This window comes from Neofelis nebulosa, chromosome 7 (assembly GCF_028018385.1).
Source record: "Neofelis nebulosa isolate mNeoNeb1 chromosome 7, mNeoNeb1.pri, whole genome shotgun sequence".
Lineage (NCBI taxonomy): Eukaryota > Metazoa > Chordata > Mammalia > Carnivora > Felidae > Neofelis > Neofelis nebulosa.
In genome coordinates this window covers 15,042,800-15,052,973 of record NC_080788.1, presented here as the reverse complement: position 1 = coordinate 15,052,973, position 10,174 = coordinate 15,042,800, and positions in this window count along the sequence as shown.

The following is a 10,174-nucleotide window of genomic DNA, read 5'->3' as shown; positions in this document are numbered from 1 at the left end:
TGGCTAAGGAATGTAATGCTTTTGCCCCATTTAGCATAGGAGAGAAACCTTGATATTGACATGGTATGTATTATATTTATTATTGTGTATTGTTAAATATGATCTATTCATTGTGTATGAACATTATACATAATGTATATACATGCACTATACTATATACGTACATAGTACATGGTATATGTACTATACTATATATATATATATATATATATATATATATATATATACTGTACTATATATGTATATTATCTTATTTACATATACTATACTATATATATACTATATATGTATACCATATACGTATACCTATACTATACTATAAATGTGTATTATATGCCTATACTATATATGTATACTTTAGTACACATACACTATATGTGTATACTATAATGTATACTATACTACATATGTATACCATATGCCTATACTATATATGTATACTTTAGTATACTATATGTGTATACTATAATGTATACTATACTATACCATATATGTATACTATAAATACATAATTATATATGTTCATTTCATATGCTACATTCCACTTTTTAAAAGTATATGTTAATAGTATATGTTTAACAAAATATTTAACATTTGCTTAATAAAATGTAAATATCCACGTTATACAGTACAGATTTCATAAAATAAGTATCTTTAGTTGGGCGTACTCCAGATATACAACGGGTGAAGGTTCATTTCGGCGATGGATTGCTCAGTGCTCTGAGAGGTACATTTCCATAAGCCAAGATCCTGCCCCACCCCGACCAATGCCCCTCAGTCCAAACACATATACTCTCTTTTAACATTATTCTGCCACTTTTGTTAGATGGAGTTTGTTAACTGCCAAATCACTGAGTCATGCCCCCTTTCCCTCCTCTGAAGTCTGTGCCAAGTTCTGTTTCTGAGGCAAAGCAGAAATAAACACCTTTCACTAGTACTTCACTCTCGTGGTAAAATATGACGGCATCCTCTCTCTGTATCTGCAGAGCAGACTCTGAAAACATCCCTTTCTGGATTTTCTGCTTTTCTCATTCTATTTTCTCCCAGAATCTGTTTGCAAAACATTTTATGGAATTGGCAAGTTATTTGCACTGCTTTTGCATTGCAGTCTGCCTAATTCAATTGCAATTATTTGTAAACTGCCGCCATAACTCTTCCTTGGCTAATGTCTGCAAACTGTTTACTAAACAATAAACTTAATCATGCATTCATTGTTGCAAATGTCTCCAAATGGCTTCAGAGTAGAGCTGACTTGACATTTTTGCCTATTTGCAAAGCCATGAAGGATGTTTTCTGAATAGACACTAAGTTCTATAACATTTAGTCATTCTATTCCCTACACCCCTTCAGATCTATTGCAGATTGGGATGGCCTCTTTTGTGGGTCAACCGATGTGCTGTGCTAATGCTGGGAGGTCCAAAGCAAAGTGGGCTGGGGGTAAGGCTCTGGTAGCGGTGAATGAACAGACAGTATGGCAGCATGGCACAGGCAATAGGCACGTTTTATAAATAGTGCATGAGTATCACTTAGCATATCAACCAAGTAACTGTTATATTTAAGACACTCCAGATGTATAGACCCCCTTGAGACGTATAGACTGTGAAGACAATGGTTCTGCCCATGGAGGATCCGATCGGATATGGGGACCGGAGGAAGAGGAAAGTTCAAATCAATGTCTCTTCTAGAAATCTAGAGATCTAACAGACTCACGGTGCTGTTACTCACCGTGGACAAGTCAAGATGAGGAACTGTACTGGGGAGAAAAGTGAGAAATATGGCTCAAAATATCCTGTTTTGACCCAGTAATTGCATATTTTGGCAGAATAGTTTACCAAAATGTTTATCAGATAGTTTGGAATGGAGAGTGGGAAATCAGGGAACGTCTGGCTGGAGACACGGGCATGGGAACACTGGTTATAGTGGTGTGACTGACTCTGGGGAAGGAAAGGGCAGACTCTTGCGGGGGAGGGTACTTTCTGTGACCAGTAGGAAGATAGAAACGTAATGAAAACCTTAAACGATGATGGCAAGAGGTCCCGGTTGTAACATGGTTATGGAAATGAGGGGAGCATTTCAAGATGTGTGGGGTGTAGCATGGCTTGTTGCAGAAATGCTGAGGACAACGGGTAAAGCACACCGAATCTGGGATGGAAAAGTGACCGAAGACTCCATGGGAAGAAAACAGAAGCAATTCGAAGACAATGTCGATACCCGTTTAACCAGTGTCTGTATCCGCATAGTCAATCTACTTCTTTTGGCTTCCAGAACACTTCTACTTCTTTTGTGCTTCTTTTGGCTTCCAGAACACCCTCTCTTTTAGTTCTCTTCCCATATCACTGGACCCTCCTTCCACTCTGTTGCCTCATTCTCCTGATTTGGAAACTTTAGAACACCCCAGGGACTGTTCCTTTGTCTTCCTCTCCGTCTCTCTCTACATTGACTTCCTATGTGATCCCATTTTGCCGTTGGCTTTGAGTATCACCTAAGCCTGGGGACTCTCAACTCATGTCTCCAGCCTGGATGGCTCAACTCCAGATACTATGTATCTACTTGTTACATCCACTGGGATATTTAAATGGTATCTCAAACTCAACACTCCTAAAACCAAACTCAGAACTCCCCCCACTAACGACCAATCTCCCAAGCCTGTTTCTTCTCTAGTCTTTTCTTAGTAAAGAACAACTTCAGCCTTCCACTTTCCCGGGCAAAAACAATGCAGATATTCTGGTCCCCTTTCTTGTCTTCACATCTCCAAAGCAATCAATCAGCAAATTCTGTCAACTCTGTGCTGGAAATATGTCTAGCATCTCATCACTTTTTGCCACATCACTGCTACCGTCTTGGTCCGAATCCTTATCATTTCTTACCTAGACTATTACACTAGGCTTCTGCCCAGTCTCTTTGCTTCGATACCTGTCCATCCAGAGTCTCTTCTCAATGGAACAGCCAGAGTGAGTCTTTGAAAATATTATTTGTGCCCACCTTCTGCTCAGAGACCTCTCGTGATTTTTCAGACCTCACCAAAATTAGAAGCCAAAGTCCTTTTCAGCAACATGCAGAAGAATGAAACTAGACCACTTTCTTACACCATACACAAAAATAAACTCAAAATGGATAAAGGACCTGAATGTGAGACAGGATACCATCAAAGCCCTAGAGGAGAAAGCAGGAAAAAACCCCTTTGATCTCAGCCACAGCAATTTCTTACTCCACACACTTCCAAAGGCAAGGGAATTAAAAGCAAAAATGAACTGTTGGGACCTCATCAAGATAAAACAGCTTCTGCACTGCAAAGGAAACAATCAACAAAACTCAAAGGCAACCGATGGAATGGGAAAAAATATTTGCAAATGGCATATTGGACAAGGGCTAGTATTCAAAATCTATAAAGAACTCACCAAACTCCACACCGGAAAAGCAAATAATCCAGTGAAGAAATGGACAGAAGACACGAATAGATACTTTTCCAAAGAAGACATCCAGGTGGCCAACAGACATGAAACGATGAAACATGAAACACATGAAACGGTGCTCAACGTCACTCCTCATCAGGGAACTACAAATCAAAAACGCACTGAGATACCACCTCACGCCAGTTAGAGTGGCCAAAATGAACAAATCAGGAGTCTATAGATGCTGGTGAGGATGTGGAGAAATGGGAACCCGCTTGCACTGTTGGTGGGAATGCAAACTGGTGCAGCCGCTCTGGAAAACAGTGTGGAGGTTCCTCAGAAAATTAAAAATAGATCTACGCTATGACCCAGCAATAGCACTGTTAGGAGTTGACCCAAGGGATACAGGGATGCTGATGCACAGGGGGCACTTGTACCCCAAGGTTTATAGCAGCACGTTCAACAATAGCCAAATTATGGCAAGAGCCTAAACGTCCGTCAACCGATGAATGGATAAAGAAATTGTGGTTTATATACACAATGGAATACTACTTGGCAATGAGAAAGAATGAAATCTGGCCTTTTGTAGCAATGTGGATGGAACTCGAGAATGTTATGCTAAGTGAAATAAGTCACACAGAGAAAGACAGATACCATATATTTTCACTCTTATGTGGATCTGGAGAAACTTAACAGAAGACCATGGGGGAGGGGAAGGGGAAAAAAAAGTTACAGAGAGGGAGGGAGGCAAATCATAAGAGACTCCTGAGAACCAACTGAGGGTTGATGGTGGGGTGGGGGGAGAGGGGAAAGTGGGGGATGGGCACTGAGGAGGGCACCTGTTTGGGATGAGCACTGGGTATTGTGTGGAAACCAATTTGACAAGAAATTATTATTTAAAAAAAAAAAACCCACAAAATCCTTTTAATGGCTTCAAGACCCTACCTGATCTGGGCCCTGGTAATTCTCTGACTTCATCTTTTCCTTCACTCTCTTTGGTTCACTCTACTCCAGCTACATAGGTCTCTTACCTGTTCCTTTCACAAAGAAAACATCTCAGGACCTTTGCATGTACTGTTTCCCCAAACGGGTACATTCTTCCTCCAAAATCTGTATAATTTTCTCCTTTACTTCATTATACTTCTGCGCAAATGTCACCTTAAGGTGAAGCCTTTCCTATACAAAATATTTCCTTTATTTCCTTCCATATTAGCATCTGACCTACCTTCTTTGTTCGTATATTTACTGCTTTCACTCCGTTGAATGTGAGAACTAGGAAAACTGGAAGTTCATCTCCATCATCGACTTTATCCGGGTCTTCTGTTGCCACCACTTAGCCTCCCCCCCCCCCCCCCGCCCCGCACATGGTTCATATGTAACAAATACTTGAACGAGTAAAAGTCAACTGAATACAAGTTAACCCAGGCCAGGTAGCACAGTACCTGGAACATCATACCGGTTTCCTAAACATCTATTGCATGAATGGATAAATGAATCTGTTTCCAGGACTGGGGAGGCAGGTACCCACTTGTAGGCTGAGGCCAAGAACCAGTTGGGGAAAGACAGACATTACGGAGTAGTTAATTGGATAACGTAAATACGTAACTACCAGGCAAGCGCTGGAAATAGACACCACTAATTCCACACCATCTGCAACATGACGGGATGTTGACTGGGTGACCCTCCCAGGGTGGGACTGGGTTTCCCAGGACCAGCTGATGAAAGGGAGTTTATCAAGAATCTGCCTCCAGAAAATCAATCACAGTTAGAACACAGAATGGGTCACCAGAACCAAAGGTTCGGACTCAGATCAAGGAAGGACCACAGCCGGTGTCAGATTCTCGGGAGGGTCACATTTAAATCAAGCACGGAACAGACACGAAGGTGGATTACCTTCAAAGAGACAGATCAACAATACCTGGAAACTTCTGACATAACGAAGATAGCGTTCTAGGCCTGAAACCCAGGCTGTAGTTTCGCACTAAGGTACAGAGAAACACAGAGCATTGACTGGATCATGTGTCCCAGCTTGAAATCCTATTCCTTCAGCTCCAAACACAAGCCTGTAGCTGGGAAACTGAATTCTGACCCAGAATGGGTGTCTGACTGCAAGCGATAAGGCACTGGGTACAAACTGCAAAGCCACAGTCCCGATGGGCCGGTTCTACAAAGGCCTCATCTGGGAAACCCATCGTTCGGTTTCCCAAGCCCTTCCATCGGAATCAGGGATTTTCCTCTTGTAAAACCGGCCACAAAACACAACTTCGAAAGTGCCCCAAACCACTCGGCCGGACCAGCCAGCAAGCACAACCCCTCTCGGCTTTCTAAGAACGCCTGGCTGCCTTATAATGAAAACCACAAACGCCCAGCTTCCCCACGCACTCGTGCTCCAGTTGGACGGGAACGCCCTTCCTCCCGCCTTAGCTCCCCTCCCCCTTGCGACGGCGACAGCACCTCCCAGCAGCGGCCCTACCGCCTGGAAAAACCAGCCCTCGGTTTGCACTGGTCCCCGCGTCAGGGGGTTGCCAACTTTGGCTCTAAAACTGTTAAAGTGAATAACCAAAGGTCATTCGAAAAAAACCCAAAAAACCAAAAAAGGTGACACTTACTTGAATCAATGTCTTCTCGAGGCTTTTGAAAGGTGCAGCAGGCATAAAATTTAATATTGATTGTTGGGGCACATTGCCTTCCCCCTTCCAGAGTCATTTCAGAATGACAAATAATTTGTTTTGATCCGCGCGGGGCACGGCTGGCGGACACACAGGAGTCCCCGGCCCTCTTCGCGGAAGCTCGGCTGGCTTTTTTTCTGGCCACTTCTCTCAGTTGCCTCTCCCCTCCTGAAACGTCTTGGTTCCTGCCGTCCCCTTCTGCTTGCTCCTCTCAGCTCCTGATCTAATTTCGACTGTCATTTCCCCCGCTCTCCCGAGTGCTCTGAGCTCCCGTTCTAATTTTTCATGTCTTCTCCCAGTGCTGCCCTCCTTTCTGCCTCTCTGACCCTCTCCTTCTCGCCTTCTCTTTTTCTCTGACTCTTACTCCTCAATGTCCCTTCGGAGGCCCTGCCCCAGGTTTCCGCTTCTGTCTTCTGCAGACTGTCTAACACAGCCAATGATACGATGTCCGATCTGCTCTGCCTAAGTCCCAGATTCACAAAAATAAAAGCGGATATTGTTTTTCCCACGTTCTCCTAAACCCACCTTTGAATCTCACCTCCCCTCAATATTTCCTCCCGCACCCTCGCCTTCCACATTCTCCTTGCTTTTAGAATCCTCTAAGAAAATCTCTTTTTATATTCCTTGGTTGACAGGAGCAAAATGCAGGGAATTGATGTGAGAACTGTCATCGCAATGTAATTCTGGTCCAATTTCACTTTCTAAAGAAGTTTCGATGGATTTCCGGTGAGTATCCAGGTAAGTGAGAGGCAAAGATCTGCTGGGGGACCGCATCATTCATTCCAACTAATGGGTAAGGGAATTAAGGTCGTGTCTTGTCAGTGACGTCTCTCAGGCGTTTCTCTGTCCTCTCAGTTGGAGAGAGTAACAATTGCAGTCTCGTTAATTACATACGGGGGAGCTTCGCATTAGGCGCAAACTTCCTCACCAAGTGTGGATGTTGGCAAACAATCTGGGTGGAATTTTGAACACTCTGGTCTGGACTGGAATGAAAGAAATGTTCAACAAATGTGGTGTTGGGATATGGAAAGGAATTCATAGTTGCCTTGAATGTCTAGGCTCCTCAAGACAGAGATGGTAGGAGACTCGAACTCCCGTGTTTGTTCGTAAGGGCAAAGCGCTCCTCCTACAAAAATTTGCCAGCTTTGGGGATCTGAATGGTTCCATACTAAAGAAGGCATCCGTGCCCGTATTAAAGGTTACAGAGACGGACGTTAGGACACATTTTGATTTCCGGGTTATTGTCTGCGGGCGACGGCATCTTTCAGACTTTCATAGAATGTCCCATCACCGCTTGGCAAATGAAAATAACACAGTCAACCACCTGGCTGTTTCCGGGAGACTGTTTTCATCTCATGTAGTTGGCCACTCCTTTTGGCGTCGGCCTCCTCATGTGAAACATAACATTTTACATTTGTTGGAAATCTATTCATACCTAGAGAAGGAGAACGTTTGTATGGAACAAGTCGGTTTAAAACGGTGCATACCACATCTTATTCTTTCGAGCGGTGGTTGGCGTTGACGAGCTTTCTGGAACTAATTTTCAGGGGCTTTCAGAAGCTGCAAATGACACAATTTTCTTGGCTCCGTATTATTGTTACTATCTTTACAGATGGTAAAGGAAAGTTTGGGGTTATGACATTCAACCCACAGTGACTTAGTAAACTTTCTGAGTGTCCACTTTGTACCCGGCACTGTGATGAGGGGTACAGGGGTCATAAAGATGAATAAGCCCAAGTTCCTTCTCTGGGGGTGCTTCCTGCTAAAGGTCATGTCAAGGGTCAACCAAAAAGCCTTAGCCTCATCTGAAAATCTTAATCCCAAATACTCTTCTTCACACAATAGCCCTAGAGTTAAACCTCTCCAGGGCATCTGACTTCTAAGGAAAAAAAAAAAAAAAGAAAGAAAGAAAGAAATGACCATAAAACACATGAAGAAAAGGCTATACATATGTTACATCTTTCACTGGCTACTTACAAAATTGACAGAATATATACAAACTGCTCTAATAACAGGGGTGGAGAAGAAAAGATGAAATGCACATTTAGCCCCATGTAAGTTTCTGATTCTTCCCCTGCTTTTAATTAAGTTATTTTCCTTTTCCAACCATCTCCGGGCTTTTTTTTTTTTTTTTTCCATGAGAATGAGCAGAAAAACAAAAACAGGGGGGAGGGGGCAGACCCATCGCTCTGTTGAGAAACAGGAAGTTATGTGAAACCTTGTTTGCCCTTTCTGCTCTGAAGAAGTTTGCCCAAGAGCTGTAACCCTGCACTCTGCTATGTAAACCCACCTACAGAAATGGCAGAGGTCAGCGTGGGAAAGAAGGGGCGCCGTGGGCCCAGAGCGACAACAAAAGTTAGTCCTTCCAGGGAAGCATCGCAAGACGAAAAGTAAAAACCATTGAGACTGTGGCGTCGTTCAGAGCTGCTTGCTTTCTTCTTCCGTTTGGCTTTCTTACTCTCCCCCCTCCCCTTCCCCCACCCCACCCCTGGCTTTTGTGCTAAATTCCAAATCATTATGAATCCATTAAATATGCTGATCTCTTCAAACATAGTCTAGGGACCTCGACTGACTCAACACTAAAACAATCTTCTGTTTTGCTGCCTTGAATGCTTCAGTTTCTGTTGTCGCTTCGGTTGTCTGTGATGATGCGAATTAAGAAGGAAATCCTCTCGAGAAGAGGAATGTTCCAGCTGCCCTTTGCCATAATCGTGGGGTTTCACCGCGATGCCATAGGGGCCTCGGGGTCGCTGAAGAAGGCCATGGGGCCGGACTCCAGCAGAGTCTCTTTTCTGTGCCATAAATTGGGGTTAAACTTATTGTGTGTTTGAAGAAAGGGCTCTGGCTAAAACCAAATTTTGAAAATGATCGGTAGAGGAAATCTTTGCTGCTGCGCTCTGAAATATCCAGATAATTGAAGAGTTTGTTGTTTGTTGTTGTTGTTTTGCTTCTCCTCTCCATTCCGTTGACCCTGCCGCCTTTCATTATGTGTATTTGGTCGCAAGATGGAAATGTCTATAGAGCTTCAATGGTTCCAGATGTGTGGTAACAGAAAATTCTGATTTGGGGCCCAAATGTCCCTATGGCCTTTCCGAAATTTCTGTTTGTGCTGTTCAGGTTAGCATCAACCGCACCGGGGCCCAAGAGAAGGGTCCTTATGGGGATGCATTCGTGTTTTTGGGCAACCGAGATCTTTATCGGGCCAAAATGTAATTTTCTACTCCCAAGGATTGGCTTGGAGCCCTGGATTTCACACCCAAGTATGGAGCAGGATCTCCTGGAGGGCTGATGAACGTGGCCTGCTGGTCTTCAAGCCCCTCGTTCCCAGGAATTGGGAACGGAATTGGGTCTGACTCAGCAGACCCAGGAAAGCCTGAGAATGTGCATTTTCAACACTCATCCCACTGATGGTAGGGGTTGGAGTTGGAGGAGGAGGATAGGAATCTGTTCCCGGCTGGTCCCTTGTGTGCTCTCTTCTCTTTCAGATGAGCACGTGTAGCCCGCAGCACGAGAAATACGGGGGTATGAAATCTCTTTCAATTCACTGTCGCGTGGTGCTGTTCTTCCACTGCCCCTGTGCTGTTCCTCCAAGGTGCTGTGCTGTGGAGTCCGGAGGAAAAGGTGGGAGGCTGGTCGAGATCACGCGGCTTCTGCGTGATGGAGACAGAAATCACGTCCACCTCAACTCTGGGGTCTTGAAAACGCGAGATTGCGGGTGCCGGTCGGTAGGGTTCTGGTGAGAGCTCTCTTCCTGGTGTGCAGACAGACAGCAGTTTTCTTTTTTTTTTTTTTTTTTTTTTTTTTTAACATTTTTTATTTATTTTTGGGACAGAGAGAGACAGAGCATGAACGGGGGAGGGGCAGAGAGAGAGGGAGACACAGAGTCGGAAGCAGGCTCCAGGCTCCGAGCCATCAGCCCAGAGCCTGACGCGGGGCTCGAACTCACGGACCGCGAGATCGTGACCTGGCTGAAGTCGGACGCTTAACCGACTGCGCCACCCAGGCGCCCCCAGACAGCAGTTTTCTTGATCTGCCCTCACAGGGCGTTCGTTCAGGGCCTCTTGCGTTTTCAGCCCCGTGAGGGGCACGGCCAGCACGCTGTCTCACGGACGT